Below are 19,611 nucleotides of genomic sequence, written 5' to 3'. Positions count from 1 at the left end.
GCTTTGCTTCACACCGAATAGTTTGACCAGTCACATTGCATCTGGAACAGACACTTTACATTTCCTTTAAAATAAGAAAACATTACAGTCTAGGCTACTGACTTCAAATATTTTCGAGGGGCACTGATGTGGTCCATCCCACTAGACTCCTTCTGTTGCTGAGTAATAGACTGGAGGCACTGAATGGGCTGTTCCCTTTCTTCTCCAATACTGTCAATGGGCTGAATGATTTCCTCATATTCCTGTGAAACCAGCGTGAGGTACTGAATGAACTCTTGTTTTACTGTGGCAATGTGCAGTGTCAGGCAATGCTGTTACATGAATGTTATGTACCCTTTAACAGCACAGGTCTCAATGGAGTCTGAGTCTTGCTGCACATGGACACAGACCAGTTCAGGAGCTGACGGGGGATAAAATGTTCTGAACTTTGTGGAATCTTCAGTGACCATCCCCACTTCTGATCTTATGGTGGGGAGGGTGGGGATGGGGTCAGGGAGACATTGATGAAGCAGCTGAAGCTGTTCGTAAAGAGGAACCTACCCTGAGGATCGCCCACAGAGCTGACTCAGGACTGAGATGATGAACATCTTCCTTTGTGCCATGTTTGATTCCAACACTGGAGAGTTTACTCTGATTCCCATTAAGTCCAGTTTTGGCAAGCTCCTAGATGTCAACAAACGTCAACCATTGCCTTGATATCAGGGCCAGTTATTTTTATCTGAACCGCTGTGTCAACCTCTTTTGTTCATATCAATAGGCAATGATATAGCAGCAGCAAGTGTTTTCTTCCAACAGGGTGGCATTGAATGACAGGATTTCTGTTCTCAAGAGTGTTCGGGGAGCTAGACTGAAAGTATTTGAAGAGGAGGTAGATGGATATTGACCTGTCAGAGAGGTGAGGGTTATGAGGAATTGGGCATTAAAGAGTGCTTCAGACCGAGAGCAGATCAGCCACGATCTTAGTGAAGGGCTAGGAAGGCTTGGGGAGTGAACGACCTGCCCCTGTTTGTGATGTTCTCCCATTCTGTTATTGGAAAGTTGGTGGGTGTTATTTTCATGAATGTTTGTTATTGAATTTTGCAGTCCGGAAGACCAGACGATTTAGTGAGCCATCTGTGGGTGAGGTATAAAGGCTGTATTCTCAGTGAATTTGGGTCTACAACATGACAAACAAATGAAGCACAAGTTGTAGAGAGGGGAAGCTCTGTAAAGAGAGATGAGGGGCCTCTTTCATACCCAGCCTGGGTTTTCCAATTACATTTCCCAAATCACCTCAAAACGTGTGGGACAGTCTTGTGGACCGAGTAGTCTCCTCTGTTTCTGTGCATCAGGTTATAGGAGTAAGTAGCCTCCAGCTGCTCCTGTCTAGCAGGTATGAGGGGCTGAATGTAACACAGGAACATGGGACTGAGGAGCAGGAGTGGGTCATTAGACACTTTGAGCCTTCTCCACCAGGGACTAAGATTGTGGCTGATCAGGTTGTGGACTCAGCCACACTTTCCTGTCTCCATCCCATTATGCATGAGTCTCTTCTCTGTCAAATATTTACCTAACGCAGTTTTCAATCAATGTGAACATAGAGACACGATAAACTTCCAGCGAAGAGAATTCTGACTTGAAAGTTCCTTTCAGAATTTTTTGTCATCCCTCTTATAGAATCAGAGACTCATGCAGAATGGAAACAGACCCGTTAGTCCAATCTGTTCACTCTGATCAGATATCAAATCTGATCCAGTCCCATTTGCCAGCATTTGGCAAATACTCCTCCTCTTTCAGATACTTTTTCAATGTGCGATAGTAACCGCCTTCACCACTTCCTCTGACAGCACTTTCTGTACACACACCACTCTCTGTGTGAAATATTAATCTTCAGGTCCTTTGTAAATTAATCGCCCTCTCCCCTCCAACCTATGCTGTTCTGGACTCCCCTACCCTGGGGAGCAGAGCGTGGCTGTTCAAAATATCCAGGCCCTTGCTGGTTTTATAAAATTTATAATGTCACCCCTCAACCTCTGACACTCCAGGAGAAAGTACCTCAAACTAATCAGCCTCTCCCGACAGCTCAAACCTCCAGTCCTGGAACATCCGTGTAAGTCATTTCTGCAGACAACCGAGTTGTATGCAGTATTCTAAAAGTGGCCTCAACAACATCCTGTACAGATACAACATACCACCAGAACTCCTATACTCAATGCTCTGATTAAGGCAAATGTGCCAAATGTGTTCTGCACCACACTGTCTACCTGTGACTCCACTTTCAAGGCATAATGTACCTGCAGCCCTCTGTCCCTTTTTTCCACAACACGCCCCAAGCCTTTGTCCCATCTAATTGTGTTCTCGTTGTACTCTGAGATAATCTACTACACCACCTTTCTGATGCCATCTGTAAACTTATTAACTATTGCCCCTACATTCATATCTAAATCCTTTCCATAAATTATGAAATGCAGTGAACTCAGTACTGATTCTTGCAGCACACTGCTGCTCACAAGCCTCCAGTCTGAAAAATATCCCTCTTCCTTCAAGCCAATTGTGACTCGCTTCTTCTGTATCCCATGTGACTGAAACTTACTAATCTGTCTACCAATCAGAATTAAATACTAGCTATGAAGAGAGGCTGAGTAGATTAGGTTTATTTTCACTAGATAAAAAGAGATTGATGGGGTACTTGATTGAGGTTTGCAAAATCATGAAGGGTATAGACAGGGTGGATAGAGACGAGCTTTTTCCCAGAGTGAAGGATTCAGTAACGAGAGGTCGTGCTGTCAAAGTGAGAGGTGGAATGTTTAAGGGGGATACACGCGGTAAATACTTCACGCAGAGGGTGGTGGGTGTTTGTAACGCGTTGCTAGCAGCGGTGGTAGAGGCAGGCAGGTAGATTCATTTAAGATGCGCCTGGACAGAAGCATGCGTAGGTGGGGAGCAGAGGAAGACAGATGCTTAGGAATTGACCGATAGATTTAGACAGTACATTTGGATCGGCTCAGGCTTGGAGGGCGAAGGGCCTGTTCCTGGGCTGTAAATTTTCTTTGGTCTTTGTTCTTTAAAAGAACACCTTGCTGAAGTCCATACTGACAATGTCTACCAAACTGTCTTCATCAATCTTCTTTGTCACCTCTTCAAAAAACTCAAGCAAATCAATGAGACATGATTTTCCATGCAGATAGCTATGGTGTCTACTCCAATCAGCCCTTGCCTTCCCAAATGTATGTAAATCCTGTCCCTCAGAATCCCCTCCAACAACTTTCCCACCACTGACATCAGGCTCAGTGGTCTATAGTTCCCCGGCTTTTCGGGTCACTGTTTTCTTTTCTAGTCCCACTCCTCACAACAATGTTAAATGTAACCAGGTTGGTGATATGGCCGATCATATCGGTCTCAGACTGGGTCAGGGTCAGTTTTAGGAATAAGTCAGGCTAGTTTCTTTAATCTGTTAAAACACCACGTTTATGATCCAGAGCAATGTTACTCAAACTATGATGGAAAGATGAATGGCAAACTGTTTGGGTATTGCAATTATATAATCAATATTTCCCTTTCTAAAAATGCTGACACACACACACACACACACACACACACACACATACACACACACACACACACACACACACACACACACACACACACACACACACACACACACACACACACACACACACACACACACACACACACACACACACACACACACACACACACACAATCTCTGCAATTTTAACTTGAAGGAACTTGGTCCAAATATTATTGGAACACATGACAAAGGAAAAATTGTGAGATTGTCCAAAACGTTGTTCTGCTTCTGAAAATATTGTACTCACACAAGCTGCTAGCAATGGGATTTCATCTTGGGAGAGTTTGGATTTCATTGAATTCCCTTTGCTTTAGACAGTGGGGAGATTCCAGTGAATTCTGGTCAGGGATCACCCAAAGGGTAGCACGGTGGTTAGCACTGCTGCCTCCCAGCACCAGGGACTTAGGTTGGATTCCAGCCCTGGGTGACTGTCTGTGTGGAGTTTGCACATTCTCCTCTTGTCTGTGTGAACTTCTAATGGGTGATCCAGTTTCCAACCACAAACTGTGTAGGTTCAGTGGATTGGTCATGTTAAATTGTCTGTAGTGTTCAGGGATTTCTAGGTTAGATACATTAGTCAGGGGTAAATATAGGGAAATGGGTTGGGAAGGTTGGTATGGACTTGTTGGGCTGAAGGGCCTTTTTCAACACTGCAGGGATTCCATAAAAATAATGGTGACTTAAGAGGTTTTTTTTGGCTCGCACACATTGTTGAAATGAGGAATAATGAAGGAGAGAAAGTGCAATAGGCCTTTCCTTCTCAGGCAGATTACATTTTCTCCCTCTCTCAGCTGAATCGCACAGGAATGTCATCCTCTCCCAAACTGGACCATGTGAGGTCTCCTTGTACATTGTCCAAACTATGTCTCCATCATGTTCCCTGTTCCATGTCGGTGCATCATTGCTGCTGTCATATACAGAGCCATACCCTTAGCAGAAAATGATCTTGGTCGATTTGAAGATATGTTTATATGTCCCTGCGTCATTAAAAAAAATAAAAATGCTTAACTTATTCAGAATACCTGTATTAAAATGAATGCATTTTTACAAAAAAAAAACAGAAATTGATGGAAAAGCTCGGCAGGTCTGTCAGTACCCAGATGCCTTTTACATGTTGTAGTTGTACCAGCCTCCACCACTTCATCTGGCAGCTCATTCCATATGCACACCACCCTCTGTGTGAAAAAGTGCTCTTTTCGTCTCATCAAAACCTTTCCCCTCTCACTTTCCACCACTGTCCTCTAGTTTTGGACGCCCCGAACATGGGGAAAAACCCTAACTACTCAACCTATCCATGACCATTCTGATTTTATAAACCTTTACTGGTGCAAAATGTGACTTCAATCATCACGAATGGCTGTGATTTCAGTCATCCCGGGTCTAAATTCTGAAATGCAATACTGACATCTCTTCCTTCTCCAACAAGTCCCAACTCTAAATCAATTTTAATCAGTGTGTTCAAATGTATCATGAGACACTTCTGTGGGCTTTACACCTGGTCCTTTGTGCCCAGAACTAGGGGTATTAGCAGGAAGTATAGAATTTGATGTTTCAGGTGTAGCCCTCATTCAGGATTCGTACGGAACGGTTACACCCGAAATGTCGACTTCTCCACGTCCTGATGCTCTCTGGATTGCTGTGTTCTCCAAGCTTCCTGCCTGTCTACTTTGGACTCCAGCATCTGCAGCTTTTCTGTCTCTATCCCAGCTTCCCAAACTTGGCAGATGTCTCGTCTGCGTTTGAAAATAAGTGCTCTGACATGATCTGTGCAGTGTTTCACTCTGGACATAGTGCAATGGATGAATCTGGACAGATTGCTGGGTTGTACTGAGCAGTGCAGTGGCCTGGTCTACACAGTGTTCCACGGTGAACAGATATAACCTCTGGGTGTATGGTGTCTGGGCTGGTTCTGTGAGATGGATTGAGAATTTGGTATATCTAAACCTTTCAGCTGATCTGGCAATGCCTTTAGTTCCCATTCCTGTGACTGGACCCTCCGTCTCTCACCGCATTAATGTTACAGTGTGTCCAGGTACAGTACATCATGTTGGTGGGGTGGGTAGGGGGGAAAGGTGATGGACAGGTCAAGGGGTTCCCCGGAACATTCTGTCCCCGACATTCCATAACTGTCATTCCCTGGAACGTTCTGTCCCTGACATTCTATATCAGACATTCCCCGGAACGTTCTGTCCCCAAAATTCTATAACTGACATTCCCCGGAACGTTCTGACCCGACATTCTGTAAGTGTCATTCCCTGGAACGTTCTGTTCCCGACATTCTATAACTGACATTCCCCGGAACGTTCTATCCCTGACATTGTTTGTGAACGGCCGGACGTCAGTGAATTGAACAAACGATCAGATACCGAGGGAAGAGATCCCGTTCCAGGGAGAAGGAGACACTGTTCCGGAGGCCCCTCAGGCAGTTAAAGGGATGAATACGTTTTCCCTGCGTTTACATTTCTCCACGACACAGGATCGACCACAATTTAGACCAAAATACAGAAATTCCCAAACTCCGTTTGTCTTCAGGAAACTGGGAGAGAATCTTTCAGGACAGCAACGTTTCCACCCTCCGTATGAGGAACTGGAAAGGAGTGACCTGTGTCCGCTCTCGAGTGATCGAGTGTGTGGGAAAGTTCTAGAAACCATCTGCTCTTATGGATGTGTCTCTGTGTCTTTGGAGAGGGAGGGTTTCTTGTGGTTTTGTCACATTTTTGTCAGTAATTCCGACCTTCTGATTTGTTGTTCCAGCTCCAATTATTTTAATAAATCCCTGAATACAAGGAAACATTTGAAAATCTCACTGGGTCCCCGATCAAATGGGTCCCTTTGCCTCCAGGCTGATGGATAATGGGTTTGTTTTCCTTCCTCACAGTTAACGTAGTGACCATCTACGTCCTGCTTTATAAAGATTGTGGATTGTCTCCATGTGTCAGACGTTACCTGGGGGCCATGGCAGCGGCGGATCCCCTAGTCATTATCCTCGACCTGATACTGAGACACATTCCCATTGTTTATCGGGAACAGTTTTATTTCCTGTGGGACTCCGTCCCCATGTGTAATATCCATGCCGTCCTGCTTTATGCAGCCACTGACTGCTCTGTCTGGTTCACCGTCACTTTCTCCTTTGATCGGTTTGTGGCCATTTGTTGCCAGAAGCTGAAAAGTAAATATTGCAGTGACAAAACGGCGGCTGTGGTTCTGGGAGCAGTGACTGTGCTGAGCTGTTTAAAGAACATTTCCTAGTATTTTATGTTCACTGCTCAGTATTGGCTATGGAACCTCCCCTGGTTTTGTGATGTAACAGTCGCTGTTCGACTCTCCATTGTCTGGGTCACAATCGAGTTCCTCCACTACATTCTAACCCCGTGTGTCCCATTTCTCCTGATTTTGCTGCTCAATGTTCTCACCGTCAGACACATTTTAGTGACCAGTAGAGCTCGCAGGAGAATCCGCGCACACACCAATGGGGACGCTCAGTCTGACACAGAAATGAGAAACTGAAAAAAATCCATCATTTTACTGTTTGTGATCTCGGCCAATTTCATCCTGTTGTGGTCAACGTTAATGCTATTTTCTATATGGTACCGGATGTGGTATATTGTGAATACCCCTGTGTGTCTCGAAGAATTTGTGCGGGAATTGGGCTTCATGCTGCAGCTCCTCAGTTGCTGCACAAACACCGCGATTTATGCCGTGACCCAGACTAAGTTCAGGCAGCAGCTGAAGAATGTGCTGAAATATCCCTTCACCCAAATCCATCCATCCATCAAATTCCCTCATTAATCACACCATCCAGGATTTTCTCAATTCAGTTCAGTGTTTCAGCGATGGAGCTGCCTGTTGCTATGGCAACATACTGAGGGTAGCGCTGGTTTGTCCATCCTTATACCACGGGGAGGCGGGGGGAACAGGGAAACATTTCAATGTTTCTCACAACTCAGGGGCCAGTGAGAAAAGGCACCATCCCACTGACTGTATCCATCACTTCCATTTGTACACAATAAAAATGTCGATTAAAGCATGTCGAGCAGCAGAGTGACCGATGTTGTTGTGTGTCTTTGTGCTGGAGAAGCTGAGCTGGAGAGAGACAGACTCAGCCCCAAGTCCTGGTCCTCACGGAAGGGGAGGGCACCGTGTCCTGAGCTCAGGAGCTCGGTTAAACTCCCTCTGTCCCCCACTCCAACCTGGCCTCGCCATTTCCTCTCCCCCACTCTTTCTCCTCATTTCTCTCCCTCTCTCTCTTTGCACATTCTCTCTCTCACAACCTCAAAGGGAGAGGGAAGAACCAGGGAGACAGAGTGTGTCAGACAGAGAGGGAGGGATGTAGATGGGAGAGAGAGATTCAGCCAAAGAGAAACGGAGGGAGAGAGAGAGAGAGAGAGAGAGAGAGAGAGAGAGAGAGAGAGAGAGAGGCGGATCGAGAATGAGAGAACGTGGAGAGAGAGATGAGTAACGGAGAGACAGGGTGAGGGGGAGAGAGAGATAGAGAGAGGAGGAGCGGCTGCGCGAGAGAGAGACGAAGGGAGGGAGTGAGACAGAGCAGGAGAGAGAGAGAGAGAGAGCGTGTGAGAGAGAGAGTGATAAACACCTCGAGAGAGGGGCCAGGAGAGAGAGAGAAAGGGGGAGAGAGAAATAGGGGAGGAGAGAGAGGGAGGGCAGAGAGAGAGAGAGAGAGAGGGTGTGAGAGAGAGACACTGGTGAGAGATGGGGGGAAGAGAGAAAGGGTCAAAGTGTGGAATGAGACAGAGAGGGTAGGAAGAGGGAGAGAGAGAGGGGGGATCGAGAGAGAGAGAGGGTGGAGAAGGAGAAAGCGTCGAGAAAGAGACCGGGCTGCGAGAGAGAGAGGGATGAGAGAGAGGAGGTGGCGAGAGAGAGGGAGAAAGAGAGAGAGAGAGAGAGATGAAGGGCGAGAGAGAGAGAGAGAGAGAGCAAGAGAGAGGGTGGTGCTGAGAGAGAGGGAGTGAGACAGAAGTTTTCAAGAGAGAGGTAGGTGAGAGAGTAAGAGGAGTGTGTGAGGGAGATGGGGTGAGAGAGAAGGGGTGAGAGAAAGGGGGCGAGAGAGAGTGGCGAGAGACAGAGCATGAGGGGAAGACAGAGAGGGAGGGGCAAGGAGGGGGAAAGAAACAGTGTGCGAGATATGGAGGGGATGAGAGGGGGAGAGTGGGGGCGAGAGACACAGAAGGGGCAAGAGAAAGAAAGAGAGAGAGAAAGCAAGAGAGAGAGAGAGGGACCGATAGAGAGCAGGTGAGAGATAGAGAGTGAGCGAGAGAGTGGGGTGTTGAGAGGGAACGGGGGGCGAGAGTGTTGTGAGAAGAGAGAGAGTGCGGGAGAGGGAGATACAAAGAGAATGCGAGTTGACGAGAGAGAGAAAGAGAAGGAATTTAGGTGAGCGAGAGTGTGGAGAAGGACGAGAGAGGGAGGGACGAGTGAGAGCGTGAGAAAGAGAGAGGGAGAAGAGATAGAGGGGGTTAGAGAGATAGAGGGGATGTGAGAAATAGAGAGAAAGAAACACAGCGAGAGGGGGAGGCCATGAGAGAGGTGGAACAAGACAGAGCAGGTGAGGGGGTGAGAGAGAGCGAGAGAAAGAGAGAGAGCGAGAGAGACAAGGGGTGGCGAGAGAGAGGGGGCCAAGAGAGAGAGAGGGAGGAAAGAGAGAGAGCGAGAGAAAGAGAGAGCGAGGGAGACAATAGGTGGCGAGAGAGAGAGGGAGGCGAGAAAGAGGGGCGAGAGGGAGAGAGAGGGGGCGAGAAAGAGAGGGCGAGACAGAGGGAGGGGTCGAGAGAGAGGGGACGAGAAAGAGGGGGGCGATAGAGAAAGAGGGGCGAGAGAGAGGGGGGCAAGAGAGAGGGTGTCAACAGAGAGGACGAGAGAGAGGGTGAGAGAGAGGGGATAGAGAGAGGTGGACGAGAAAGAGAGGGTGAGACAGAGGGTGAGAGAGAGAGAGGGTCGAGAGAGAGAGATTGCGAGAGAGAGAGAGAAAGGGAGAGGGCCGATAGAGAGAGAGGGGCAAGAGAGAGAAAGAGAGAGGGGAGAGGAGGGGAGAGACAGTGAGCGAGGGGGCGAGAGAGAGTACGAGAGAGAGGGGTAAGCGAGAGAGATAGATAGGGGCGACACAGAGAGAGACAGGGGGTCGAGAGAGGGGGCGAGAGCGAGAGAGAGGGCGAGAGAGAGAGGGGTGAGAGTGAGAAAGAGAGGCAAGAGTGAGAGAGAGGGCGCGAGAAAGGGGGCGAGAGAGAGAGTGAGAGAGGGCGAGAGAGAGGGGTTGAGAGAGAGGGGACGAGGGAGAGGGGGTGCTAGAGAGACAGAGGGGCGAGACACAGAGAGGGAGTGAGAGGGGCGAGAGAGAGGGCGGTGAGAGAGAGCGCGGGCGAGAGAGAGAAGAGGCGACAGAGAGAGGGCGAAAGAGAGACGGGGCGAGAGAGAGAGAGAGGGCACGAGAAAGAGGGTGGAGAGAGAGAGGGGTGAGTGAGAGAGAGAGAGACAAAAGTGAGAGAGAGGGGGCGAGAGAGAAAGGGCGAGAGAGAGTGAGTGGCGGCGTGAGAGAGGTGTTGAGAGAGAGGGGGCGAGAGAGCGGGTGTGCTAGAGAGACAGAGGGGCGAGACAAAGAGGGGGAGAGAGAGGGGCAAGAGAGAGGGCGGTGAGAGAGAGAGAAGGGGCGAGAGAGAGAGGGGGTGAGATAGAGAGATGGGTAAGAGAGAGGGGGAGAGAGAGAGGGGGCTAGAGCGCGAGGGTGAGAAAGAGAGAGAGGGACAACAGAGAGAGGCGCGAGAGAGAGGGTGGTGAGAGAGAGGGGGCGAGACAGTGCGGGGGCGAGAGAAAGGGGGCTAGAGAGAATGTAGAGAAAGAGAGAGGAGGGGTGAGAGAAGGGGTGAAAGAGAGGGTGGCAAGAGGATGGCGAGGCCAGGGCTGGCGAGAAAGGGATTTGAGATGAGAAGAGTTCTATGGTGAGTCGGTGTTGGACGGGGTTGTGGGGGAAGGAAGGATAGGGTGGCGTCGAACTGGGTTGAGGGAACGGGGCCGTTTTGGACCTGGTTTGAGGTCAGGATGAGGTGTTGGACAGGGTTGTGGCGGCTCTGAGGGTAAGGTTGGGGGCATTGTTGGATGGTGGTGAGAGTCAGGCTGGGGGCGGTGTGTGGTTCGCGGTGAGGGTCAGGCTGGGAGTAGTGTGTGGCTGTTGATGCGGATCAGGTTGGGGGTGGTGTGTGGATGGCAGTGAGGATCAGGATGGGGCGGTGTGTAGACGGCAGTGAGTGTCAGGCTGTCGGCAGTGTTGAACGGCAGTGAGTGCCAGGCTGGGGACGGTGTGTGGACAGCGGTGAGGGTCAGGATGGGGCGGTGTGTGGCTGGCAGTGTGGGTCAGCCTGGGGGCTGTGCGTGGACGGCTGTGAGGGTTAGCCTGGAGGCTGTATATGAGCAGTGGTAAGGGTCAGGCTGGAGGCAGTGTGTGGAAAGCAGTGAGGGTCAGGGTGGGGGCAGTGCAGCGATGGTGGTGAGGGTAAGACTGGGGATGGTGTGTGGAGAGCAGTTAGGGTCAGGCTGTGGGTGGTGCGTGGATGGTGGTGAGGGTAAGGCTGGGAGCGGTGTGTGCATGGCGGTGAGGGTCAGACTCGGGGCTGTGTGTGTTGACGTCGGTGTGAGTAAGACTGCGGGGGTTGCATGGAAGGCAGTGAGGGCAAAGGCTGGAGGCTGTGTATGGACAGCGGTGAGGATCAGGCTGGGGGCAGTGTGCGGATGGCGGTGAGGATCAGGCTGCGGGCGCTGTCTGGACGGCAGTGAGAGTCAGGCTCGGGGTAGGGTGTGGACGGCAGTGAGGGTCAGGCTGGAGACGGTGTGTGGACTGCAGTGAGGTAGGGCCGGGAGCGGTGTGTGGACAGCGGTGACGCTTGGGCTGGGTGTGGTGTGTGGACGGCAGTGAGAGTCAGGATGGGGGCGGTGTGTGGACGTTGTTGAGGGTCAGGCTGGGGGCGGTGTGTGGACGGCAGTGAGGGTCAGGCTGGAGACGGTGTGTGGACTGCAGTGAGGTAGGGCCGGGAGCGGTGTGTGGACAGCGGTGACGCTTGGGCTGGGTATGGTGTGTGGACGGCAGTGAGAGTCAGGATGGGGGCGGTGTGTGGACGTTGTTGAGGGTCAGGCTGGGGGCGTTGTGTGGACGGCAGTGAGGGTCAGGCTGGTGGCGGTGTGTTGACGGCAGTGACGGTCAGTCTCGGGGCGTGGTGTGGATGGCAGTGAGCGTCAGGCTGCCGGCGGGGTGTGGACGGCGTTGAGGGTCAGGCTGGGGGCGACGTGTGGATTGCAGTGAGGGTTAGGCTAGGGGCGGTGTGTGGCTGGCAGTGATGGTCAGGCTGGAGATGGTATGTGGACCGCAGTGAGGTAGGGCCAGGAGCGGTGTGTGGACAGCGGTGATGGTTAGGCTGAGGGCAGAGTGTGGACGGTGGTGAGGGTCAGGCTGGTGGCGGTATGTGGACAGCAGTGAGGGTCAGTGTGGGGGCGAGGTTTGGATGGCAGTGAGCATCAGGCTGCGGGCGGGGTGTGGATGGCAGTGAGATAGGGCTGGGAGCGTTGTGTGGACGGCAGTGAAGGTCAGGCCGGGGATGGTGTGTTGACGGCAGTGAGTGTCAGACTGTGGGTGGTGTATGGACGGCGGTGAGGATAAGGCTGGGTGTGCTGTGTGGACAGCAGTGAGGATCAGGTTGTGAGCGGTGAGTGGACTGCAGTGAGGGTCAGGCTAAGGACGGTGTGTGGACAGCATTGAGGATCAGGCTGGGGGCCATATGAGGACGGCAGTGCAGCTCAGGCTGGGTGCGGTGTGAGGAAGGCGTTGAGGTTCAGGCTGGGGGTGCTGTGAGGACAGCAGTGAGGGACATGCTGCGTGCAGTGTGTGAACGTGATTGAGGGTCAGGCTGGGGAAGGTGTGTGGATGGCAGTGTGGGTCAGATTGAGGGCTGTGTGTGGACGTTGGTGAGGGTAAGGCTGGGGGCGGAGCGAGCACGGTGTTCAGGGTCAGACTGGGGGCGGTGTGTGGATGGCAGTGTAGGTCAGCCTGGGGGCTGTCCATGGACGGTGGTGAGTGTCAAGCTGAAGGCTGTGTGTGGACGTCGGAGTGAGTAAGGCTGGGGGCGGTGCATGGACGGCAGTGAGTGTAAGGCTGAAGGCTGTGTATGGGCAGCGGTAAGAGTCAGGCTGGAGTCAATCAGTGGAAAGCACTGAGGGTGCGGGTGGGGGCAGTGCATGGATGGCGGTGAGGGTAAGGCTGGGGATGGTTGTGGACAGCTGAGAGGGCCAGGCTGTGGGTGGTGCGTGGATGGTGGTGAAGGTAAGGCTGGGAGGAGTGTGGACGGTGGTGAGGGTCAGGCTCGGGGCTGTGTGTGGACAGCAGTGAGGGTTAGGCTGGAGGCTGTGTATGGGCAGCGGTAAGGGTCAGGCTGGAGGCAGTGTTTGGAAAGCAATGAGGGTCAGGGATGGGGCGGTGCGTGTATGGAGGTGAAGGTAAGGCTGGGGGTGGTGTGTGGACAGCAATGAGGGTCAGGCTGTAGGTGGTGCGTGGATGGTGGTGAGGGTAAGGCTGGGAGCGGTGTGTAGATGGCGGTGAGGGTCAGGCTCGTGGCTGTGTGTGGACAGCAGTGATGGTTAGGCTGGAGACTGTATATGGGCAGTGGTAAGGGTCAGGCTGGAGGCATTGTGTGGAAAGCAGTGAGGGTCAGGGTGGGGGCTGTGCATGGACGGTGGTGAGGGTTAGGGTGGGAGCGGTGCATGGACGGTGGGGAGGGTAAGGCTGGGAGTGGTGTGTGGGCAGCAGTGAGGGTCAGGCTGGGGGCGATGTGCGGATGGCAGTGAGCGTCAGACTGTGGGTGGTATGTGGACGGCGGTGAGTGTCCGGCTGGGGGTGGTGTGTGGACAACGGTGAGGGTAGGGCCGGGAGTGGTGTGTGGGCAGCAGTGAGGGTCAGGCTGGGGGCGATGTGCGGATGGCAGTGAGCGTCAGACTGTGGGTGGTATGTGGACGGCGGTGAGTGTCCGGCTGGGGGTGGTGTGTGGACAACGGTGAGGGTAGGGCTGGGAGTGGTGTGTGGGCAGCAGTGAGGGTAGGGCTAAGAGCAGTGTGTGGACGGCATTGAGGGTCAGTCTGATGGCAGTGTGTGGACGGCGGTGAGGGTCAGTCTGGGGGCGAGATGTGGGTGGCAGTGAGCGTCAGGCTACGGGCGTGGGGTGGATGGCGTTGAGGGTCAGTCTGGGGGCTGTGTGTGGACAGCAGTGAGGGTCAGGCTGGGGGTGGTGTGTGGGCCCCCCTCGACTTACCCCCCCTCGACTTCCCCCCTCGACCTTCCCCCCCTCGACATCCACCCTCGAAATCCCCATCCACTTTCCCCCTTCCAACTTCCCTCCTCGACTTCCCCAAATCGACTTTCCCCCCCGACTTTCCCCATCGACTTCCCCCCTCGACTTTCCCCCCCGACTTTTCCCCCTCAACTTCCCCCTCGACTACCCCCTCTATTTCCCAACCATTGAATGACAGATTAAAAATATCTTTTAATGCAGCGTTCTTTCTCCATCTAAATACAACAGGACCCTCACTTAAATACCCCCCAAAAACACATAAGCCCCTGATCCCCTCCCTCCCTCTATGTCTATATATATCGATAAATAACGTCAAACATCACACAACACTAGCTTTCAGCGAATCCTGTTACGCTATAACCTGGTGTTGCCCCAGTCCAACACCGGCATCTCCATCATCGAATATAAAGATCACCATTGAGCTTTTAACCAGATGCTTGCTTGAAACGCACACAGCAAGATCCCACGAGCAGCAGTGTAACCACATAACAAATCGTGTGTGTCCCTGATGCTGGTTAAGGGTTTGATTCTGTCTCCTGGACAAGAGGGAAAAATCCTCCTGTTGAACAAATTTCAAACATTTCCCCCTTCCTGCTCTGTGCCCTGCGCACTCTGATCCCCATCTTGTGCTCTCTCGATCTGAGATCTCTCTCTGTTTTCTCTATCTCTGTTCCACCCTCTCGCTGTCTCCATCTCTGATCTCTTATCCCTCTCTCTCTCTGTTCCCCCTCTTACTATCTCCATCTCTGAGATGTCTCTGTTCCTCCCCTCTCTTCCTCTATCTCTGAAATCTCTTCCTCTGTGTTCCCCCCTCTCGCTGTCTCCACCTCGAAGATCTTTCTCTCTGTCTCTCAGATTTTATCCCCCTGGCCTATGCACATGACTCTGACATTAGAATGGGGCTTTGGATAGAGTTTCTCATGTTAAGGTATTAATTCCCTCCCCCGGGAGTCCTTCCTCCCAGACCCTGGGGGTGTGACCTGTTTGTGTCACAATCCCAAGGTCCCGGGTCCTTTAACCCTCGGCCTCAAATCCATTTTAAACCAATGAACCTTCCACTGGGATAGTCAGCGCTCTCTCTCTCTCACTCTCTTTGTCTCTTTCTCTCTCCCGCCCCCTTCACACCCCCATTCCCCCTTCACCCCTCTCTCTGTCCCTGGCGCTTGAGTGAGAGAGAGGGAGGCAGTGACATCTGTAGGATCAGACTGTGCAGCAGCACGTCCATCTTTTCCCCCTTTATCTCCCCCAGTCCAGACCAGAACACGCCCCCTTGTGGTAAAAATCCCAGAGACAGCCTGAACCCCACCATTCTTTTCCCTGTGTGTGTGTGTGTAAATGAACGACAAGGAGACAGGACAGTTTCTGATTATTTTCTCTCTCTGTGCCTGATGATTCCTCGTGGCAGAAGTGATTTAATTCTCTCTGTCTCTGCATCGTCCCGAGCTTCAGCTCCAAGACACAATCTCATCCTCACCCCCAGGGTCAGGGGGAGCGGGGGGGGGGTGGGGGGTGGGGTTGGGCCGCACATGAGAAATAAAAACAAATCAATTTGAAATAAGATACAACAGTGGCACCAAAAGCGCAGCAAGATCCCACAGCTCTCTGCCTTCCACCTCTCCCACGTGACCCTGGTTCAGTTTAATTATTGCAGGATGAATGAATTGCTAACCGTCACAGCGGCATTGCAATACACAGATATCACTGCAGAGCAGTTGACCAGAGGCTAGAAATATTAATAAACACGTACGCACAGCAAGATCCCACAAGCAGCAATCTAATCCCACACACATCGTGGGTGATGCTGGTTAAGGGTTGACTTTTTTGTGTCAAATCCCAAGGCCCCAGTTACCTTAGCCACAGGCTTCAAACCTGTTCAAACATGACAAGGCTGCAATCCGACAGGACCCGGTTAACCAGAGGTCCCGGTTAAAGCCAGCCACCGTCCCCAGGCAGAGGAGATTAAACTCGGGGTAAAACACAGAAAAAAGTCACCTGGGCCCCACAGGCTGCAGCCTGTCCAACAGGCCTCAGGACTGTGTCTGCCCTCTGGAGGAAGCTCTTGTTTGAAGGTTTCCTGCTCCAAAACACACTCTTTTCAAATCCTCAAGTGGCCAGGAAGATCCCTTTGGGAGGAAAGAGGCAGCATTAGTGGGAAAGCTGAGCAGGCAAGTTTTTCACAGGGAGGTAGCACAGCAAGATCCCATGTTTTCCTCTCTCAGGGAGACAGACAATTTCTCAGCAATATCCAAACACAAACACGTCGGGTGATGAGTTGAGTTTTCATGTTGAAAAGATTTTGAAATGACGGGTTAGCTGATTAAAACCACTCACTGCCTGCAGCGATGGCAGTAGGGCAATTGAGGCACAGCAAGATCCCACAAGTGACAGTGTTGCAGAAGCTCGAAAAACTGATTGTTTTTATTTCTAGTTTAATTATTTCCTCTCAACCCCAAAATCAAATATTGCAGCTATTCCACAATCTCACACTGCCCCCTCTCTCTCTCCTGTTTCTCTTGCTCTCACCATTTTCCATTTCTTTCTCTCACTCTCTTTCTCTCCGTGTCCAATTCGATCATCCTGCCCTCTCTATGACCCACTTTCCTCTGATAGTGTGACAATTCTTTCCAGAGGGTCAGATATTTTGGGTTAGAGTTCACTCCCGAGGGAGTCCCGTCTCCCAGATCCTGGGGGTTTCACCTGTTTGTGTCACCAATGCCCGGGTTACTTTAACCCCAGGCTTCAAACCCGTGATCTGATAGGTCCCAGTTAACCACAGGCCCTGGCAAAACAGGCTCCCACCCCCATCCCACCCCCTAAACCCCAGAGGAGATGAAACCTCGGGGGAAGAAACAGACCCCCACTCACCTGGGCCCCACGGGCTGCAGCCTGGCCAACAGGCCTCAGGCCTGTGCTCCCCGCCCTCTGGAGGTTGTTCTTGTCCAAGGCTTTCCTGGCCCCCAGGCATTTTGGATCTTCACTTTTCTGCGTTCCCAACAAACGTTCCTCGGGATAAAAGAGAGAAGAGATGAGTTGGTGGCACAATTATTCTGGGTGAGGGGTTAGTGGAGCCCACCCCTTCCCTCCCTGACACGTTACATCGTCTGTCAGTCTGCTCCCTGGGGAGGGCTCTGTCTGATTAATTCCCAGGACAGGAGCCTTTTGGCATCTTGCTGCCCACGGAGATGTTAATTCGGGGGCAACAAAGTGTTATCTTTCCCAGTTGCTACAACTCTCTTTTTTAAGAAGCTTTGTTAGTTGTGTCAGTGCAGTTTGAAAATACTAAAGGTTACTCTCACACTAGCGTCTCAGACCCTGACTGTAGGTCGGCTTCCTGAGACGCACACGCACACAGGGCTGGGAATGGAGAGGGGATATTTGTTGAGGATCTCTTGGGATTTTCCTGCTGTATGTGTGATTCCCAGAATTAATCTCTGTCTCTGTCCCTGTCTGACTGTCTGTGTATGTGTCTCTCTCTGTCACTCTCTTTCTGTCTGTCTCTTTCCCTCTGTTCCTGTGCGTGTGTCTCTCTCTGTCTCTCTCGCTTTCTCTCTGTCCCTGTGTGTCCCAATCTCTGTCTCTCGCTCACTGTGTCTTTTTCTCTGTCTGTCCCTGTGGCTCTCTCTTCTCTGTGTCTCTGTCTCTCTCTCTCTCTCTTTCTGTCCCCGTATGTGTTTCTCTGTCTCACTCTCTCTCTATCTTTCTGTCTTTCCCTGACCTGCTCTACATCCAGTCATTTCTAACTTGATTTTCCATCTTTTATTTCCTTTCCCTTTCTCAAAAATATTGGCAGAGTTTAGGAATTTAAATCATGTCTCACGTGCCTGGCCTTCAACACCCACATTTCACCCTCTCTGCTCCCCTGCCTTCACCCCCCCCCCCCCCCACACACACACACACAGAGACAGACAGACACACACAAAGACACACACACAGACACACACGCACAAATAGACACACACACACACACACACACAGACAAGACACGGACAGACACAGACACACACACACAGACACACGTAGACACAGACAAGACACATACACAGTTTCACTCACTCATTCTCTCTCTCTACACTCTCTCTCTCACACACTCGATTCTACATACTCTCTCAGTTACACACACTTTCATACACACTTTCTGACACACTCACATTCACCATCTCATACATTCTCACTCTCACACGCTCACTCTCTCTCTCCAAAACTCTGTCTCTCACACACACTCGCAAAGTCTCTCACACACACTCTAACACACTCTCTTATCACACACACACACATTTTCTCACACGCACAATCGATATTTCTCTCACGCAGACTCATACTATCTTTCCCGCTCTCTCACACACATTCTCTCTCTCTCACACACACAATCTCTCTCTCTCTCTCTCTCCCGCCCCCGTCTCTCAGGCACACACACACAGAAAGTGTGAACACAAAACCTTCCTCTCACTTGCAGACACTCTCTCGCACGCACACACACTCTCTCACATGCATGCACTCTCTTTCTTTCTCGGACACGCACACACTCTCATACTCTCACATGCTTTCTCACATGTGCACACGCTTTCTCTTGCACACACACACATTCTATCGTGCACACTCTTCCACACGCAGACACTCTTTCTCTCACACATGCCCTCTCTCTCAAGTGCGCACTCACTCTTGTTCCCTTGTACACACACACTCTCTAATGCACACAGACACTCAATTGCAATCACTCTTTCACATACACACAGGCATTTCCTCTCTCTCACTCCACACTCTCTTTCTCTTACACACACACAAACACACATTCTTGCACCCACGCACACTGGCACACATGCACTCTCTTTCTCTTACACACACACACACTCACTCTTTGTTGCACCCACACACTCTCGTACACATACACTCTCTTTCTCTTACACACTCACTCACTCTTCCTTGCACCCACACACACTCTCACAAAATCGCCTTCTCTCTCTCATTCCCGCACACGCTCTCTCTTGCATTCGCACATGCACACTCTCACATTCGCACACACTTTCTCTCTGTCTCTCTCTCCCTTGACCCTGTATCTCTCGTGCTCTCTCTCTCTCTGTCGTTCTCTCTGTCTCTGTCTGTCTGACTCTCTCGCTGTCTCTCTCTGTCTCTCTCTTTCAATGTCCCTCATTCTCTCTGTCTCTCTGTCCCTCTCTCTCTCGATCCCTCTCTGCCCCTCTCTCTCTTTCTCTGTGTCCCTCTCTCTCTCTGTGTCCCACACTCTCTCTGTGTCCCACTCTCTCCCTGTCCCTCTCTCTCTCTCTGTGTCCCTTTCTCTGCCCCTCTCTCTCTCTGTCCGTCTCTCTCTGTTCCTAGTTCTCTCTCTCTGTCACTCTCTCCATGTCCCTCTCTCTCTGGCTTTGTCTATCTCTCTCACTGTCCGTCACTCTCTCTGTGTCCCTCTCTCTCTGTCTGTGTTCCTCTCTGTGTGTCTCTCTCTCTCAAACTCTCTCTGTCCCTCTCTCTCTCTGTCCCTCTCTTCCTCTCTGTGTCCCTCTCTTTCTCTGTCTTTCTCTCTCCCTCTGTCCCTCTCTCTGGCTCTATCCTCTCTCTCTCTGTCACTCTCTCCCTCTCTGTGTCCCTCTCTCTCTGTCTCTCTCTGTCCGTCTAATTCTCTGTTTCCCTCTCTTTATCTATCTCCTCTCTCTGTCCCCTCTCGCTCTGTGACCCTCTCTATATGTC

The sequence above is a fragment of the Chiloscyllium plagiosum genome, unplaced genomic scaffold (genome assembly GCF_037043375.1).
Source record: "Chiloscyllium plagiosum isolate Xiang-an unplaced genomic scaffold, Cpla_swu_hap1 HiC_scaffold_44, whole genome shotgun sequence".
In the NCBI taxonomy this organism is placed as follows: domain Eukaryota; kingdom Metazoa; phylum Chordata; class Chondrichthyes; order Orectolobiformes; family Hemiscylliidae; genus Chiloscyllium; species Chiloscyllium plagiosum.
This window is presented reverse-complemented; position numbering follows the sequence as displayed.